The sequence below is a fragment of the Vanellus vanellus genome (assembly GCF_965231255.1).
Source record: "Vanellus vanellus genome assembly, chromosome: 16".
Lineage (NCBI taxonomy): Eukaryota > Metazoa > Chordata > Aves > Charadriiformes > Charadriidae > Vanellus > Vanellus vanellus.
The window spans coordinates 2,062,082-2,081,809 of NC_138921.1; the positions used below are offsets into that span (position 1 = coordinate 2,062,082).

The window sequence follows — 19,728 nt, forward strand, 5'->3', positions numbered from 1 at the left end:
ACAAACAACTGTCCTCCTCAATAGCTATAAAGCCCCTACAATTCTTCCTACGCACCCCAAGCTTTCTGTTTGCATTAAGTAGCTGCCCCAGTGAGAGTCAGTTATAAAGCTGTTCTATCACTACCACTATTTTCTCAAAGCTAAGCAATTATATCAAGTATTCCACTATTGGAATTTTCATTACCAGGAAGTTGCAATAATGTTTATTGCATTATGGTTATTGGTTTGTTCTCCCAATACGATAACTCAATCAGTTCAATGCTCTGAGTTAATTATTATTGCTTAGCCAAGGTAAATGCAAACAGAAATCCGAAAAGCATAAAATAAACAATAGGAAAACACACTCAACTACTTAAAGATAAACTGAATACTTCAATGATTTTATGATTGCCTGCCAGTGTCAGGAAAATTCTCACACAGCCCTAACACGCATGAGAAATTTAAAGCCCTGATGATTAGAGCTTCAGAAAATGGCCACAAGAAAATTATAGAGCGAGGTAAAGACTCAGACTTTTTACTGTGTCTAGACACTTGGGATTAGCAATGAAGAAAGGTTTTATAATATATAAAACCAGCTAGAACCTGGATGTAGTATTTCCAGGATACGCTGTCAGACTTCAATTCTCTCAGCAATAAAGCATAAATAAGCATGAATGATTCTCTGGAGAGTCCATCAAAAACCCAGAGATACTGATTCCCTAGAGCTTCTTCTGCACTGATCAAAAAGCACCTCCAGTCATACTCCTCTCCTCTCATTCGACTGAGGGAAAGGAGACAGAGCAAAGATTTGATGGAAGGCAGCAGTAAGATTCAGCCTTGACAGAGCCTTATTTTACAGAAGGCCTACCAGCTGCCAGAGAAGCTTCACTCACTTGTGCTGACAAGGTTGACCTTGGAACTGTTCAAACAGGTACCTCATTTGAAACTGCCAGTGTAAGACATTCAACCTATAGATGAAAGCCTTTGAACTTTGACAGTGGAAGAGGCTTCTACAAAACAATGAGCTTCGCTCAGCAAGAGCGGCACACTAAGAAAGTAAGTGAATCGCTCTTTCTAGTTGTCTATTCAAGTGTCAGTCTTCAAGAGAATAGCCAGGACAAAGTGCTTTTTGTTTCTACCTTCAAGATCTTGACAAATCAAAAATAGATTAAGTGTGCTAGCAGACCAGCTTCTACCTCGCAGACTGATATATGATCTCATGGAAGAGATCTGCCAACACGCTGAAGTAACTTACACCAGAGCAAACACAGCAATGCATGTGTTCTATTTTCCTTGTAAGAAGTTTGAAGCAAATCACACCTTTTCAGCTTTATGGTAAGCTGACAGGTAATCATTTTGCTTACAGTCAAGATAAAATAAAGCCTCATAAATAAGAGCTAGAGGTCCTAAATGCATAGGTATTAAACATTAATAACATTTTTGGTCTTGTTAGAGCCAGGAGGAATTATCTGCTTGAGTACAGTTACCAATGGAGGCTTTATTACCTCTCAGAACAGGCTCCGAAATACATATGTTTGTGTTTCGTACATTTTTCATTTAACCTTGCTAAGTTCACCAACATTATTTTTTGCAGCTCAGTGACCAAAACAGAGTTACTGAATAACTTCCTGGTATGAAGTTTCAGTGCACTAGTTCTCCATACTGAATTAGATACATAGCTACCTTAACATTCACAAATCCAATAATCCACTACTCCATAACCCACAAGGACTAAACACATTTTATCTGCAGAAAACACAGGAGCATTTCTCATGTAACCTATGAAATCTTACCACAAATACTAAACAAAACCCAGCAATTCAACTGTTTCAGTTAACAATTCATAAAATAGTTCGGAGAAAGAGGAATGCATCTGCTTCCACTTCCTGCATAAATCTCGAGTCTGACTCGAGCAGCACCACAGGTACAGAGCCCCATGCCTGCGAGCAGCAGAGGCAAACCTTGGGAGAGCCGCACATTCCGCAGGCAACACTTTCAAACTCCGGCTGACAGAGACAGAACAGCTTCAGGAGTTGCACGTGTGAAGGATAATTTGAAATCAACAGTGACTGGTACCCTTTAGGCCTTCCCGTACCAGAAGTTCAGCCCAGCACCCCAATGCCGCAAGGTATCCCCAGCTCATCGCACGATGCACGGAGCAGCCCTAGTACTGTGGACCTTATCCTGACCACGGCAGCACTCTGCCTAGGGACGGCTGTTGTGAGCCAGCAGCTCCACTTTAGGACGGGGACCGGTCTACCTGCAGAAGTGAGATAAAGCATTGCAGAAGCACTTGTTAAATGCTTTACTTGCGGCAACATTGGTCTAGAAGCGTTTTATTAAAAATCCCCCTTCAGAGTATATCAGTCCAGTCATGCTGAACACAGCACCAAGACCGCAAGTTGAACTCGGAAGATGCAACGGGCTGAAGCAACACTGAAACAAAGGTCAAGCTGCAGATTTCTACCTCAAATCTGTCTGCAAGGAAGGCTGTGTCACTCATGACAAGGAATTAAAACACTAGAAGGTGGAGAAAGAACCACATTTGAGTTGTGATGAACTTAATTCCCCTTAATGCCCATCCCAGAAGCTCAGTATGAGCAACACTTCTGTGAAAACTTTACACCAAACTACCTCAAAATACTGAGAAAGGATATAATTCAAGCCTACTGTTTTACACAAAAAAACCCTGTTACTTCTGCCTTCGAAAATTCAGTGAGGCTTGAAAGTAGGGCAAACCCAGCTAGACAAATTAGGAGACTCATTCCTTACTTCAGAATTGAGACCTTCAGACCCTTCCATTCAACCTACTTCAGCATCAAGCACTTCATTAAGATAATCCATGTACCCAGTATAAGTTACAGTATTCACTCAGCCTATTTTGTTTAGATGAGACACTAGTAAGGACTTTTCCCCATTCCTCCCCAAAAAGAAAGCCTGTAAAATTGACATCAGATACAATGTAAAATACATCCCTTCCAAGATAAAGCTGAAGTTAGATGCTCTTCATCTCAAGAGAATTAGGACAAATCTCCAGGATTTCACAGGCAAAAACTCATCAGCAGACCTACTTCTAAATCCTAATTTAGAAGTTGAACACTGTATGTAAACAAAACTGAAGAATGAAAAAAGTGCAACAAGATAGGCACAGCTGTTTGTTTGTTACAGGTCACATTTACTTCTTTCTGTTAAAGGAAAAAAAAAAAAAAAAAACTTACCTACCCAGTAAGTTTAGAGTGACACACACCTCGGTATTTAAATAACCGAGATCTAGAGATGTAGGACATAGGTGAGTAAGTAGGAGCTAAGTCTCTAAACAAAAGCAGGTTTTGACAGGATAAATTCCTATTCTATACTTACAAAGTTTAAAAGGTTACAAAAAGCTCTATGTTGGAGGAACAGATCAGCACCAGGCAACAAGCTTTTTATAACATGGCAAAGATGCTCTGAATTCCATTTCGAGGCTGAGCTGTCACTCACCCAGCGTGATCTATGGATTTCCAGCTTCGCAGAAAGATTCACAACTCTCTCTTCCACATTATTATAGGCAATAAACCATCAGTATGATGTTTAAATTCTTTATTAGTTGTGGTTAAAGTGTTATAAAAAAAATATATCAAAGTAACCAAGTCACGGGCATGATTTTTGAGGGGTTCCAGATAAAGAGGTTCTTCGGAGGTCAGCTAACAAGCAGCAGGTTCTTGAGACAAGTTTCAATCCATCATATTTGTTTCAACATGTACAAACTCTGCTAGGTCTTTCAACAATACTTAGCATAAAATCACCTAGGGGAGAATACAATGGCAAAACCTGACTAATTGCTATTGAAATACGGTGCTGATTGTGTTTACTTTTACTAACACGATGGATGCATCAAGTTGTTTTGCCACAATTTATCCTTGTTCAGCTGAACAAGCCTTCTCTGAACAGGCCCTAGGGTATTCCAGCATCTTTATTTGTAGCTCACTAAAAAGCAAGAGTCAAGCAGATGTTAAGAAAACCAACCGCACACAGGGACCCTATTCTTCCTCCTAAGTTTTCCGGAGTCAAACAGGAGGCTTGAAGTTCTAGAAAACAGGTGCTACAATACCGGGTTAAAGTTTACTGTCCATCAATTCATGCAAGTTCAAAGCTGACCTTTTACAAGCAGTAAAAAAACCCAGCTGGCTACATCTGCAACTGCACCACAGATGTGCTTCACAGCAACGTCTTCAGACTCCTAAAAATCTTTCCAGCAATAAAACCACCGAGACCCATCAACCTACCTGAACAGACTTGAGTATTCTCTGCACCTGCAGAAGCAGCTACGGCACTCCAAACCCAGTCTGGAAAGTCAAACCAGCTCTACAAATTCTTTAATTGTTTTGGCAAGAGTCAGTATAAAAATTGTGGAGTTTAAGCACATAAATTAGTTTTTTGGAAGGGTTTTTTTGGCATTAGGCCTTTCTTTAAACTGTAAGCTTAACTAGCTTCTGCCCAGCCCACCTGCTTACTGTTAATATGGTAATTCTTGCACAAAAAACTTAAGTCCCTACTTGCCCTTTTCTTGACACAAGTCACTTAAGACCGACTTCTTTTGACAAGACATGTCTTAACCACTCCTTGTCTTTGGTAAGTGAAGTCGGTTTAGCTCAACAACAAATGTTACTGAATCTGCAGCATATTTTTAGAAAAAATAGTTCTTAACCAGTACACTGCTTGGTCTGTGGGGATTGACACATGGTAGCAAGTGTTTATGATGAGACTAAAAATTGAATTTTGTTGGAGGAACCAGAAAAAAAATAGTTATAACTATTTAGAAATTGAAAGGAGACAAGTTAGATTAAGCCATATTGGAATTTTGGGGCTCTTAAATACGTTCAAGTACATAAGGCTTAGCCTTAGTAGGGTCTCTAATTTGAATGCCAAACAATTTGGGTCTAGAAGCAAAAAGTATGCTAGAAGCAGTAAAGCAAGGGCTGGCCAGATAATCACCCCCTCTGTGATCAGTGGTCCAGTCTCAGGCAGCTGTACGCACTGCTAAGAGTTTAGCAAGATGGACAATAACTTGAAATAGTAATATTTAGAAAAATAAGCTATGGGGCACAGCAGCATACAACTTACTCTTTTGGGAGCTGCCAAACTGTTTCCTCCCCAACCAGAAGAAATCAAGCTGTCTTATGCAAGAGGAAAAGTCTTCATACCTTAGTGCTGAATGAGAACGTGGCGGTCTAAGGACTGATGCAACAGCACTATTAATTTTAATAGGACTGCTCTCTGGGTGTGACCCTCAGAAAGGATGGGAGCACCTAAACTTGTACCTTACACAAACAGCTTACTAAAAAAACTAGTCTTAAAAAATGAAAGCAAGAAATAGCTCTTATTGTCCTCGTTATACCAATCTTACATTTGTCAAATCAAGCAAAATCCTTTTGTCCTTTGTGGACAACTCTGCAGGCCGAGTCCTCTGCACGAGCACCACACCCACCCCACGCAGTGACAGTAATGAACCTCACCACCCGCTGCAGGGAAGCGCCACATCAAGCAGATTTCAAGATTGCTTCCTACTCCAAGTTGATTACAACAGCAGGTTTGGCATTGCTTTTTTCTCTCAGCGAATTACTAAAGAATTCCCATCCTTAGACCCTTCTACCATCAGGTTATCGCCAGCCTTTCAAGAATCCATAGGAAGAAGTTCCTATGTAATAAAAATATTGCAGAGGAGTTAGAATGACCCAGCAGTCAAAAGCTAGACAGCTCTTAAACCAGCCTACCAGTCAACACTTGAGAAGCAAAAGATAATTTGCCTGGAATAATGAGCTAAGTACAGAACCACCAGGACTAGAGCTCCCCAATTATTTTTACATTTCTTTCAATGTGAGGAAAATAGCTTGGGAAGAAGCAGGCTTCAGCTGCTGGTAGCATCAGTAACTGAAGCTACTCCAAGCAAAGCCACAGTGATCTGGTGCTTAATGTACCAAATTCTGCAAAAGCAGCACTAAGAGTCAAGGGCAGCATCTTCTGAATCACAGGAGTTTTATGATTCTCACTTCATTAGCATATTTCAGCATTTTAGGGAATCAGCATTTTAGGGAATCCTACTCTACTTTAGAAAACCTCAACTTACTTATCTTGTCTAGTCCTCTCACTATTTAGCAGTTCCTCACATCAAGTATCAACATTCATCCTAGTTCCTATTTCGGTTCCAGCTACTAAAGCCTGCAGAACTGAAGGGGGGGAAAAAGTAACATGACGGTGACCAGGCATGATGTTACCATTGTGCAGCTATAAGGAGAAACTACTATTTTCTGAAATTACATGTTACTGAATATTTATTATTCTTTTTCTTTAACAAGGGTTTATGGGTTATTACTTATACAGCTATATATCCACTGATGTCCCACATGGTCACAGATTCTGAAAGAAGGACCTGTGATTAGCTGTACCACGATGATTTTCCTGCAAGGAAGTTTCCACACAAATACCCCAATACATGGTTGGAGTATTTGTAAGTACACTGAATGTATAGGTATAATATCGAGATATTGAAGCTCTAGTCCTTTTTTATCATGAACTAGGAGTTTTAGAGCAGAAATCTGATCTCCTTCCTTACTTAGAAGTCTACGGGACCAGATGCTTCCCCTTGGTTTTGCCAGAACACGACCCAGCAACAAAACATTAAAAACTTAGACATGGATCTTCAAAACTGAAAATTTCCATGTGGTTTCTCCCTGCAGTCCCAATTTACTCATCTGTTCTGTACAGGGATGCTCTGCAGCAGCGAAGTACACTAACCAAACACCTCCAAATCATGTGATACTCATGCTTGAGTCTGAAGGGATTAAGAGATTCCAGTCCAAAGTAAAAGAAAACAAGCAAGCTATTGTATTCTGCATTAGAAAACAACTATGCCTTGACCATAATCCACTAGCCAAACCTACAAGGAAAGCCTAGCAGACCTCAAAAATATTTACCTTGTTCCATCTTCCTCCTTTTCCTCAGAGAGTTCAGATTTTCCCAAAGTGCAAAAAGGTGCATTCTTTTGGAAGTTACTCAAAGAAAGGTTCACTGAACATAGACAAAGATGATCATTTAATTATAATGGGTATCCAACCAGAATATAATGCCCCGTTCACAGCAAATTCCTGCTACCAGCAGTGAGAGAAAATTAAGAATCTGAATTCTCAAATGTACTCATGACTCATGACTAGTATGTCCACCAATCATCATACAATTAAGAACAGGAATGCTTAATTGTCAAGATGAACGCTTGTTTGATAAGGATTAGTCATTAATTTGCTGAAAAGCTTATCCACTCTAAAAAGACATGCACAGTGCTTAGATGGAAAGTAGTAAAACATCTGCAGGCAGAGGCAATAAACTTGCAAGTTTACATTAAGTACACTTCACTTGCTTTCAGCTTCCATTTATCAAAGGCAAATAATCAAAATAACCTACAACTGCAATCTGCTTAGACACTTTAGTCAGGTTTTTTGGATCAGAAGTTTAACAATGCGTACATTACACTAACATATTTGTCTCAGAAGTGAAAAAAGTAAATAAGGAAAACTCAAATAGAATAAAAGCAAAGCAAACAGCTCACAAGACAGAAAATGTTTCTACTTTATTCAGACCATAGCAAATGTTCTGGACAGCAGAACAGATAGAGCAGTGTCCTCACATTAACTTTCAAGCAAAGTTGCTCTGTGATACGGAGGTGAGCTTTCTTTTTGTCGCTTCTCATTTTGGATCATCTGTTCCTTGTCAGCAGATAGAAAAGTATTTTAAAAGCCTGAACTTGCAGAACCCACAGAACAGTGAAAGTCAGCTTTGATAACAGTAGTTTTGCAAGTTAGAGAAGACACTGAAGGCTGGAGGCAAGTAAAACTGAAGACAGTTTTCAGTTGCAACAAATGCAGAAGCAGGTCTGAAAAGATCTCAAAGCAAACACCCTACCAAGGATGCAACAAACAGTATAATTACAAACAGCAGAACTCCACAGCATCTCATTTTATCTCAGGTGTAAGTTTCAATGATAGCAATTACAAGCTTACAGATAGCAATGTAATAAGTAAAGCTTTCACAGGTACACATTTAGGTCAATTACAGCTACAAGAGATGAAATCAGACAGCCACAGCAACTAGCTTACTCCCTTTCCTGATCTACTGGCAGAGAAAACAAGGAGAGTCATGCTGCTGGTCCCCTTTTAACTACCAGATCAGAAATTCCAGGGAAACGCTTTCCACCGATTCCAAACCTAGCCGCAATCACTTCCATGAGCAGCTTAGGACTTAAACTGAGTTTGAAAGCATGTAGTGGTAGCGTAAGTGATAGCACAGAGCTTAACACTAGACTGACTAGCAGACTGGATCATTCCAACATCTTCCGTACAACAAAATTGAGGCTTCGCTTCAAAAGTACTGGAAGTTATCTTACGCACATTAGATGAACTGTAAAATGTTAAAAATATTAAGATTCTTCTGTCAGAAACAGTCCCAGTGAAGCAGGTATAAATGTTTTTTTCTTATCTCTCTAGGTGCTCAGTCTTTGGTATTATTTCTTCAATTAAGCCTTCAGTTTTACTCAACTCTTCAATACTTTCAGCTACACTAGCAACTAAATAACTGAAATCAAAATTCTAGTAGTCTGTCCCTCTCCTATGAGGTGCTAAACTCTACATCACAGGAAGAATCAAGGAAAAGATCTGATTTTCCATCTATTTTCTAAAATTCTGCCACCAGCTGTACAGAACCCCCCCCCCCAAAAAAATAAGAATCCTACTTGTGCAGAACAGTCAAGCCACAGGGAAACTGAGAAGTCACGCTCACAGGACTTGGAAGGCTTGTGATCCTCATCACCCCTACATAAAAGGCTGCTTGGCAGGGGTGAGCTGGGGAGATAGCAAATGCAACACACCCTGCAGGCAAGTCCTGCCTTTGCTCCACTCCCCCAGGGTAGCCAGACAGCCAACCACCAGCATCTTGTCTTCACCAACTCGATTTCCACGGACGCCTTTCAGCATTTAGACATGCTTTTCGGTCCCCTCCTTGCACAGGTGGCTGGGAGCAGCTTCCCCCAGGTGCCTCCACAAGTGGAGAAAGCAGCACTGGAGAAAACAGTTTCCTTCTGTCAAGAGCCCGCCTTTTCCCAGTTGATACAGGAGTCAAACCCTTCTTTTAAAGGCATAGGGAAAGAGAAACTATTTTTGTTTCTTCCTGAAGCTCTGGCCTCTCAGGTAACGCTACGGAATTAATGCTTTGATTATAGCCCTAGTTTCCAGTCCCAAAGTTGGAGAAGCAAATGAGGCCCACAAAAGGGCAACAGAAAACTGTTCTAACAGTGTTTCTATAAATAATGCTTATACCAGTGCATAAATCTCTGGTATTAGAAAGAAAAACTACAAAAACTTAATTATGGCAATGCAGCAGTCTTCCTGCACAAATTCAACTTGGAAGTGCTTTACTCTCTCCCCCCCCCCCCATACCAACTATATGTTCTAGGAAATAAACCTTGTAGAGCACCAGAACAGCCAAAAATACTTAAAGAGACTATTAGACTTTTATGCACAAGAGACCCCATCCTACAGACAGGCACCCTAGCTACAGCTCTCCATTTCAAGCTATTTAGTTTTCAGAAGTCTCAGTTAAAGCATCATCTATAGCTTTTCACTGGTTTTGCCACAGAAAAACCTTTCCACAGTCTTAAAATAGCATAAGAAAGACCACAAACAAGAGCACCTTTGGTAGAAGTCTTATCCATGGGGATAGTGTACTCACACCATGGGAGAAGCACACAGAGGTAGCGAGTTACTTTGACAATGTTTCCTCGGAACATAGAAAGCTAGGATTAAAGTGAAAACCATTTTCCAATTCTTCTTCCCAGTGAGGGCTAAACAAAGGAGAACTTGAGAGGGCAGACCCTGCACATTGGCTAGAGACCGCACCAGTAAAGAATGACTTTAGTTCTGAAATTAAACCACTACAAAATCCCCAGCTCAAGATATCCAACACTCCCAGAGTATGTTCAGCCTGGAGTTTACCAGGTGCCTGCAGCTGTAGATCCATGCACCTGCAGAACTGCCCCAGCTCAAGAAACCAAGTACCTGAATCCTGCTTCTACCTCCCAGGACCTAATAGGTATGCTGATCAGCCCATGCCTTCTCAGGGACCTAATCCAACAGGCAGAAAAGCACATTTAAGTTGATTCTTCCTGTAACCAAGTTAAAATGCAATCAGCCTCTTATTTTAAAGCTTTGCCAGAAGATAAAGAAAAAAAAGACAGTACTGCAAGAGCTTTCATGTGCTTGCCCATGAAGCAGAAGAGCTTTCTAGCTCTTCACACACTGGAGGCTTGCACTTATTCTCCCCAGAAGTAGGCACCAGCCACTGCACTAGAGGAGATTCCATGGGGAAGCCCTACGCAACCCTATGGAAACTCTCACTCTGCAGAAAGTGCAGGAATGATCGGACTAAAATCAAATGGAGGGGAGAATATACAGAATATACAGCTTGAAATCAATATACACAACAGTAAGAAAGAAGACAGAGTCAAAAAATATCACAGTTCAAATATCAGAACACAAGTCTCCTACACAGATATTCCCTGTCTTCTAAGCCATGTTGTGGAAGTTCAGAGGCTCGTGGCAGCCTGCCTTGCCGTCCAGTCTCAGAAGTTCAAACATTTGAATGTTGCCTGTTACAGCTCTCATTATAAGACAACACCCCAGCCATGGTGGTGGTCTGTCCTGACTGCCCTTCCAAACACCCAGCTAGCTCCTCATACGGCACCAAGAGCTAACACCAAGTTTCTGATTTCATTCTAGCTTCAAGCTAATTCCATAGGTGACAGGACAATTTTCCACACTAAGCTCAGGCTTCGCTGCTAGCACTAGTTCTAACGCTTCACAAGCTACGTAAGAGCTAAAAACCCTGAAGTTGAGCACTACCATGCTCTTCACACACTGGAGAATAATTCAATGAAGAAGTGATGTCACAAAGTCAGTAAAAGCATCAGCGAGATCAGCATCTCAGATGAAAGCTGTCAGCAGCACAGCCAACTTCATTCTCATCGCGGCTAGTCAGTCCATCACAATGGACACTGAAAATGACAATGAGATGTGCTGAGCAAGGCAAAAGACAGCTTGCTTTGCCTTCTCCAAGGCTTGGTTTCTTTGACATTCTGTCCACTTTCAACTAACACCGAACTGAAACATTATATTTTCAAGTATTTGCAATTCAATATTTTTGGTTTCACGTCTCTAAAAAAAAGGGAGTTTAATACTACTTGAAATCTAGCAGCATGTGTTACTGAGGACACTATTTAAGCTATCATTACATTACTGGTGTGACCAGTAGCTAGTGTGACAGCCTGCTCCCAAGCCATCCTATCAATGCAGCTTTACAGCTTTTCACTTCATTCCTACTCAAGAGGAAAAACAGACTAATTTCACTAAAATTAAGTTCCAGTAGAACCTTGTTCAAAGGATTAACTTTTGAAAAAGTGGTAATACTTCAGTACTGCAGCTTGTACAAGTTTCACTGCAATATCACTTAACAAAGGCCATCCAGCTTCAAGTCTTCTGAAATCCAACTCTCCTAAGGAAGGGCAAGAATTACCTTTTAGGCAGTCTTGTTCAGGGTTTTGGTTGGGGTTTTTTTTCCCCCCCTTATCAGAGTTTGGAAGAGTTCCACCAGCTACATGATAGCTATTACAATGTCATTAGTTGCCTCACTCATGCACATATATATATACACACACACACTTCAGAAAAACTTCAAACTGGATCATACCAAGCTTACTTTGTTGCAACTATTTTCAGTGCTAACACCCATGAGGGCCAATGCCTCTGATGCATTCAGTTGCCCCCCCAGTAAGACCTACAGAGCATGCTTCCAAACAGCTTAACTTGCAGTCAACCTTCACATGTTGAACCAACTGCTGCTTTCTAAACTTCAAATTAAGATTCTCAGTCAGAACTGTTTCAGATGAAGAACCGAAGCTAGGTATCAACAACTGTATTTTAAGTTAAGCCTGTAAAAACAGTGCTTTTTGATGGACATCAGTGACTCCAGAAATAGCTTATCCATTTCAATTAACATTCCAGAAAGCCTTTTGCTTCACTTTTCCTCCCCAGCTCACTTTGCATGGTGTGGAGCTGCAGTTCCAAACTTCACTTCTAGTCACATATTGCTGCCTACCAAAGGTGAACAGAGCACCTCTAGCTCAGAGCAACACAATCCAGACACTTCACGACAGACTAAAGGTGAAAGACGCTACTGGTTTCAACAAGATAATGCCATGCTTCTTTCCTGCTACTACAGGCTCTTCTTCCCTCTCGTTCTGACCAGGAGGGACCAACTTGAGACCTTCCTTATGGGATAAAACATTACCTCCCAGAATCACTACAGCCAGTTGGTGTTCACCTCCTTCACACCACTACCAGAAACTATTAAACAGATGAGGGGAAGAACAGGTCTGGACTACTCATGCTCTAGCTTACGATTAGATTTCTATGATATCAAGTACATTCTGTCAGTCCTTCTCCACTGTTCACCCCAAAGCAAAGGGACAGTGTCTTGGGTGTTTCTGCTATCAATCAGACTCCGAATAAGGACAGCTGACACCAAACGATGCTGTGGTTTCTGACCTTTGCCCATCCCACAAGCAGCAGACATGCATGCAAGTCAATACACCAGCCTGGTACGGCAATCCTGCACTGTTCAGGAGTGATGCATCCAAAGCAGAAGCTGTAATGCACTAGGAATTGCGGTCTTCGGTTCTTTACCAGACATAGCAAGCCTCAGTAAAAAGAGTATTTCAAATTCCTGAATTAGTACTAACTTGACTTGTGTGCAAGCCACTCAATCACCCTGAAATTTTGAACCACCACACAGATAAAGAAATAATTATCTTTTAAACAATCCAGTTCATTCACAAGAATTACAACAGTAATTGAGTGCTAGGCATATTCCTAAAGTTTTCCTGACAGCACTGGGAAGTTATGGCATCAATATCTAGAAGATGAGTGGAATTACAAACCACGAAGCTCATTTCTTGACGTTAAAACCCACATGGGATCTAACAGGCGTTAGAAATCTTTACACCCCCAGCTACTCAAACTAGAAACAAATGCAGAACAGTTGCACATTATGGCTTAGAAAATTTAATACTTAGAAGCTTATTTTGAAAGAAACATAACTTATATTACTTTGATTCAGCCAATGAAAGCAACTATAAAACAAGTGCATATTCAAGCACCTGGACTTTTCATTCTAGTTTACAATATCTGATAAGCACTAATGCACTATTTGGAGTCATGTGCTCTGGAAGACACCACCAACATCAATTAGAAGAGACCTATCTCATTATATCCAGTTACACATCCCAGTAAGAAGCTACCGGCACAGGAACAGCCATCACATCCCTTTGACCTCTGCAGGTGAAAAGATCTCAAACTTTGTGCTGGAGGCTAACCCAATTCCTCTGATTCACTCCATGAAGACAATCCCTTATTCCTTGCTCCAGCAGATTTGTCAGGCTTCTGCCCATTACTCCAGCAGCCAAACAATACCCTTCTCCTTAAGTTACTCCTTTTTTCCAGGTTAATTGCCAGGAAAGCACTGCATAGCCATGTTCTTCCTACTCTTGAAAGGCTGACAACATACTTCTCTCCACCATCCTGGGCTGCATGTAGGTGGAATGAGATCTGAGATAAAATAGTGTATCTTCTTATCTTCAGAAGCTTGGGCATGCTCCATTCCCATCTCTAGCTGTGGATGGCTATTTTTACAGAAAAAAAAAAAAAGAGAGCTTATCAAGCTAACCTATTGCACCTACTCAGTATCACTTATGGGTTGCACAGCATATTACTTAGGCAGGCTAACACTGATACTTCCTAACATTGATACTTCAATAATTTCTAGTGCAGACAGTTATTGCAATGGATATTAACAGTATCCTAGATGGGTACATGTAACACTGCCAGCAAGAGAACTAAGCTCAATTCTCAGTATATCACTCCTATAATCTGCAGGAGGACAAGAGCAACTTTTAGCGCGATCACTCAGAAAATCACCACTGCTCATCATTACTGCTCCTGCACATTTGCCCCTCCCCGAACTCCAAAGCAGGCACACAGAAACACTTGTCACTGAAGCGTTTGAGAATCCCATGCCCCGCCTTTAGTTATCTGCAGAAAGTTTCAACACACAGTTCACAGTATTTCCTGTGCTATGAAAGAAAGCACTTTTTCTCCATCTTCTAAAACCACTGCGATCAGTCAGTAACAGCTGAAGCAATGCAGATATCGGATGTCAGTCTCCTCCCCTCAAGTTATCTACAAGTACTCCTTCACCTCTACCAAAAAAGTCAATTTTCAAATACTACAGCACATGCTTTAATAACAGATGAAAGGCACCTCAGCTTTTTATCTAAAGCTGAGAGCATGATAGGCATCACAAGAAACCTGCCATAGTTCTTCCAGTCACAACTCCATCCCTTCCCAATGGGCTCACCTAGGCATTTAAATATGCCTTTATATTCACCATAAAGCCAAGCTGCACCTCTACACTCAGCACTACCTGACATGATTCACTAGACAAGCTCTTTTCTTCTAAAAGAAAGCCTTATTCACATGGTTACACGGGCTCATCACACAGGAAAACAAACAGGTGAAGCACACAGAAGAGCACCTATCAGACCTGAGGTCTGCAAGAGTTATAAGCTCATACCCAGCCTCCTCCCCAGTGAGGGAAGTGTGCATAAAAAGGAAAGAAAGCAGTTTCCTGTACAGAGAAATGTGAAGGAACATGAGGTCCCATCTGCTGATAAAACAACATTCCCGAAAAGAACGAACAGAAGAGGGAACAACTTCGGTGGAAAAACTTAAACTCCATGTTAGGGGGTAATGGGGGGGAGGGCGTAAGCCACTACTTACCAGAGAAGGGCAACATCTGCTCAGATCCCATCAAAAGAACAGGACTGTTAAGAGGAACACGGGGAAGAGGCACAATTAAACCCCCAAAACTATATCAATCAATAGCCTCAACAAGTCCCACAGGTAGAGAGAAGGGGAATTTTGGCCCCATACACAACTGCCAGCCCGGCCAAAGCGGCGGGAGAAGCCGAGCGGGGCAACCCCGCCTGCCCGCGGCGTGAGGCGCTGCCTCAGCCGGGCCGTACGGGCTGCAGGCAGCCAGCCACCCCCCGGGGAGGCCCGGCAGCCCACGGCCGCCCCGCCCGGGCGGAGAGCCCACCCTCCGCCGGCCGCACCGCCCAAGCCCCGCGGCGAAGGGCCGCGCCAGGCCCGCGGCCGGCACCTCTGCCCGCCCGGCGACGAGGAGGCCGCCGCCGCCGCCACCCCCGGCCGCGGTGCCGGGCGAACGCCTCAGCCCACCGCGACGGGTCCGGCCCAGCAGAAGGAACCGCCGCCGGGTCCCCGCCGCTGCCCTTCACCCCGCGGGCCGAGGGGGCGTGCCGGGCCGCGGCCCCGCAGCTGACAGCCCGGCCGCCCTCCTCCTCCTCCTCCTCCAGGCCCCGGCCCGGCAGGCCGGCCCACCTCCCCCCCCCCCCCCCCCCCCCCGCCAGACGCCGAGAGCGAGCCCGGACGCCCCCGCCGTCTCCTTACCGCGGGGCAGGGCATGGCGCAGAGCCCCCACACCCCCTACCCGGGGCGCGGCCTCCTGCCTGGGCCGGGGTCGCTGAGCTCCGGGCTGCCTCCGCCGCCTCTCACAGCCACAACAACATGGCGGCCGCACGGGACGCGGGCACGGCGGGGCCAGGCGCGCTCCCGCCGCCACCGCCTCCTCCCTCTCCCCCCTCCCCTCCGCGGGGCGGGGCCGGGCGCGCGCCGTTCCCGCCCTCCGCGGCCCCGCCACCGCCCTGAGGGGGCGGGGGGGGGCCGCCCCGCCCCGCCCCGCTCTGAGGGGGCGGCCGCGGCGCAGCTCTTCTCAGAGCTCCCCGTCTCCCCAGGAGGCAGAACCGCGGCCATCCCCACAGCTGCCCTTTCTCCGCGGGTGGAGCTGAGTAGCCCCTTCCTCCTTTTATCACGCTGGAGGGGGGGGGGGGGAGGGGGTGTGCTTCACCGCCCGCAGGTGGCTGAGGCCCGGCCCTCGGCGGCCCGCAGCCCCGCTGAGGCAGGAGGTGCGATGCGGTGGGACAGGCGGTGTGTGGGGAGAAGTTTTGGCGGCCAAGCTGGTGAGGCAGGTAGTGGGTGGAGGGGGGCTGGAGCCGGGTGCTGAGGGGAGCTGCGGGAGCAGAGGTCAGCCCGCACTATCCTGCGGTCCTGGCGACCTCCTTGGGAGTCCTCCAAAGCCCTCGCGTCCCTTGGAGAAACACCCCGTCTGACTATAAAAGCCGCTCTTGCGCACAAGGCCTTCTGCCCAATGCTCTCCTCCTTTGCTTTTGTGACATTCAGCTCAGCTGTAGGAACATGTGTGGCCCCGTGCCATCAGTGGATGCACCGTCCAAGCCACCCCGAGCAGCCCGCAGCTCCTAGAGCATGAGGTAATGGGGAGCAGGGAGCCAACGCAAGGCACGAGAGCCAAAAAATACATGGAAATTGAGAGACAAGTGATAAAGCAAAAGGGATATGGGCATTAAGCAACAGAAGGGCACAAGCTAAAATGGCAGCAGTGTCAGAGGTAGCAGGGTATGGTTGGCAGGAAGCATTGCAGTTGCCAAACTGAAGCTTTAACTAAGCCTTGTGCAATAGAGTTCCTTTTCAGCAGCAAGATTTGTATCTGGGCTTTGTTGCAAATGTGATGGATCATTACTGCTTTATTTTTATACATATCTTTAATTTACAATACCGTATGTAGGTCAGGTTGTGCTTTTGAGAGATATTTCCACCTGCTCCTCATGCTTGCCTTGATCTGAAATGAAATGCTTGCTTGCTAGTAACTACAAAATGCACTCCTAAATTATCCACAGGACTCTCCCTCTGAGTCCAAGGCTAGTCATTGTAACAGATGGACTTCAGTCTGTCATTAAGTCATGTTTAAGCTAGAAGTAGCATTAAAGTTCAGAGAGAACAATACAAAATACAGGATCCCATGTCTTTAAACTCAGATATAAGCCACACAATGAGTTGTTTTCTGGTTTCGCACCCTTGGTCAGGGACAGTAAACATTTGAAAGGAAGTTAATCAGCCCCTCTGAAGGGATTTTTTCCAACAACAAGCCATCATCTGAATGCAAATGTGATCTGAATGTCAATGTGTACCTTCAGAGGAACTTTGGAAGAAATACAGGTAACTGAAGGGAAAAACAGGATTCCTGGCCTGTTTATACCCAAAAGCAATGAAAAAATGTTCAGCCGGTATAGCTGTATCTGAAAAGGATGTGTGTTGGCAACATTAGGAAGCAGAATATGAATTTTGAAAGCTCCCTTTTAAATGGTTGCGTTTTGCAGTATTCCCGGACGGAGACCAAATGTGACCTACTTCAGGAAGCTGAATCCTGGAGACCTGAGGCTTGGTACAGCAGAACCTGCTGGTTGCTCCTTCTGTTTTTTGAAGAGGGGGAACTTGCTGGAGCACCATCACTGTGACATGAAAAGCTGTGCCCTTCCAGCTGCTTATTTCAGTGACACAAATTGTCATCTTTGGCATTGTCTTTACCAATATGGTTAAAGACATCACATGGAGACTTTCCACGTCTTGTGTTCTGAGTCTCTCCACGTCTTGTGTTCCAAACTATTTTTAAATATTAGGTATGGCCCCATATTAAATGACTTTTGCCTCTATTTTCTATGATGATTGGGGCAAAGGATGATAGCTAATGAGTATTATTTTATGGAAATGGAAATTACTGTACCCAAAGGGAGAACATGGCCTGTGAGAACCTGCCACGCAGCTCAGGGAACGAGGTTATTCCCAAGCCCACGGTTCTGACAGACCTGGAATGTATCCTCACTCATCCAGTACAAAGGTTTTAATTTGTCAGGTTGAGGGTGGTAATGGATTACCGTGGAACTACCGAAGCACTGTTTTTAAGCAGGAGGAAGAAAAGCAATCCAGTCATTTAGACACCTGTTAGTCTGACCTCAAAAACATTAAAAGCTTAGAAAAAAATTTAAAGGAAAAAGTAGTTGGGGACAGACAAGTAAGTGGAAAATAAAGTAAAACGCGACATAGCTTTACTAAAGATAGAGTGCATTTAACTAAGATTATACCTTTGATAATTGTTTTCTAGACAATGGATATACAATAGAATTAATCTAACTGGATTTAATAGGATATTGAGTACAATGCCACATGGCAAATATATAGTTTCTTTGGTAGGTAAGAAGCTAGCTACAGACAGATGGCAATAGTTTGCCTGGAAAAGCAGACTGTGAGGGTGGAGCTGAGCTCCTTAAGAACAGATTTGGAGACTATCAGCAGGTCCAAAAAATGGATTCAATAAATGAATGGCGAGCATGAGCATAAAAAAAAGAGCTACATGGAAAAGGCAGGGAAATCACCTCAAACATACACCACCTGTGGGTGCACGGGGAGTGCAAAGGGAAGAGAGCAGAAAGTGGCTGAGCTTCAGTGCTCTCCCTAAACAGCATCACTGACTGCCCCTCTCGGAGACAGAGTGCTGTCCCACAGGGACCATCGGGCTCACCCAGCAAGGCTTGTCTTGCATTCTTTTGATCTTGCACAGTATTTTTCAGTCAGGCCTCGGAACACAAGCTAGAAGTGAGGTGATGGCATTTGCTGATGGCACAAAGTTGGGAGGCACCAGCACTGCGGAGAGAGTATCTGTATTGCTGGAAAAGTTGGATAAGATTGAGCGCTGGCACATTGGAAATGGGATGAAATTTAATAGGGGAAAGTACAAGGTCATGCTCTTGGGAATTACTAACAAGAATCTCTGCTGCAAGCTGGGAGCTCATCAGTTGGAAATGACAGAAGAAGAGAAAAATCTGGGTGTATTTGTTGATCTCAAGATGACGGAACTCCCGATATGAAGCAGCTCTGACGAAAATCATATATCAACTGAGATATCTCCAGGAGAAGGGGAAAAATGTTAACACCATTTTACAAAGCTTTGCTGCAACCTTCTCTGGAATTATGCATGCAGCTCTGGTCACTTTTAATCAAGGGACACAAACTTAAAATGTGACTGGAGAAGAATTACAGGGTAATCCTGATTTTTTTTTTTGTGTAAGAATCGTGAAATAATTTGTTTAGCCAACAAAACTGAATGCTGAGAAGGAATACAGTTGTTCTCTATGAAACTTCAGGGAGTAAACACACAAGTAAACACATCTCCCTTAAGAGCAAGGGTGATGTTAGTGTAAGAGCAAACAAGTATCCGATGGCCATGAAAAGTCTGGGCTGAAACATAACACCGGAGCTTCCAACAGCGCAAGTCCTGAGGCTCTGAGTCGTCCTTCCAGAGCTGCCTTACCCTGATGCAGTTGCCACCAACAGCTGAGAACTGACCCTAAAGACCCAACAAGTCCTTTCTGAACCTCTCTTACTGTTTGAGACACAGCCACTGAGTTATTACTTGAAAGGAAAAGGGATACCTGATGTCGAAAGATATTCTTCAGGCTGCAGTCGCGACCCACAGAATCACAGAATCACAGAATAGTCAGGGTTGGGAGGGACCTCTGGAGATCATCTAGTCCAACCCCCAGATCATCTAGTCCAACCCCCAAATGACCCAAATGTCATTTGAGTTATTGGATTTATTCAGTAAGGGCACATTTAAAATCCGCATGTGATCGTGGTGGAGGCTGGCAGCATCCAGTTCTGGATGATCCCAGCCTGGTCCCTC

General features: G+C 43.8%; 1 protein-coding gene across 5 annotated transcripts in view; it reads right to left on the minus strand.

The window, feature by feature from the left end:
* Positions 1 to 15,771, minus strand: part of MTMR3 (myotubularin related protein 3) — an 84,593-nt gene extending 68,822 nt beyond the window's left edge. For 4 of the 5 annotated variants that reach the window (XM_082491691.1, XM_082491690.1, XM_082491689.1 and 1 more), the window contains exons 1-2: positions 15,585 to 15,771; positions 14,895 to 14,938 (exon numbers count right to left, since the gene is read on the minus strand). The gene's annotated coding sequence lies outside the window, so the exon portion shown is untranslated. Of the gene's footprint in view, positions 1 to 14,894; positions 14,939 to 15,276; positions 15,403 to 15,584 lie in introns of those variants that run through there. The other variant, XM_082491688.1, reaches the window with a different exon arrangement.
* Between the last annotated feature and the right edge of the window lie 3,957 nt (positions 15,772 to 19,728).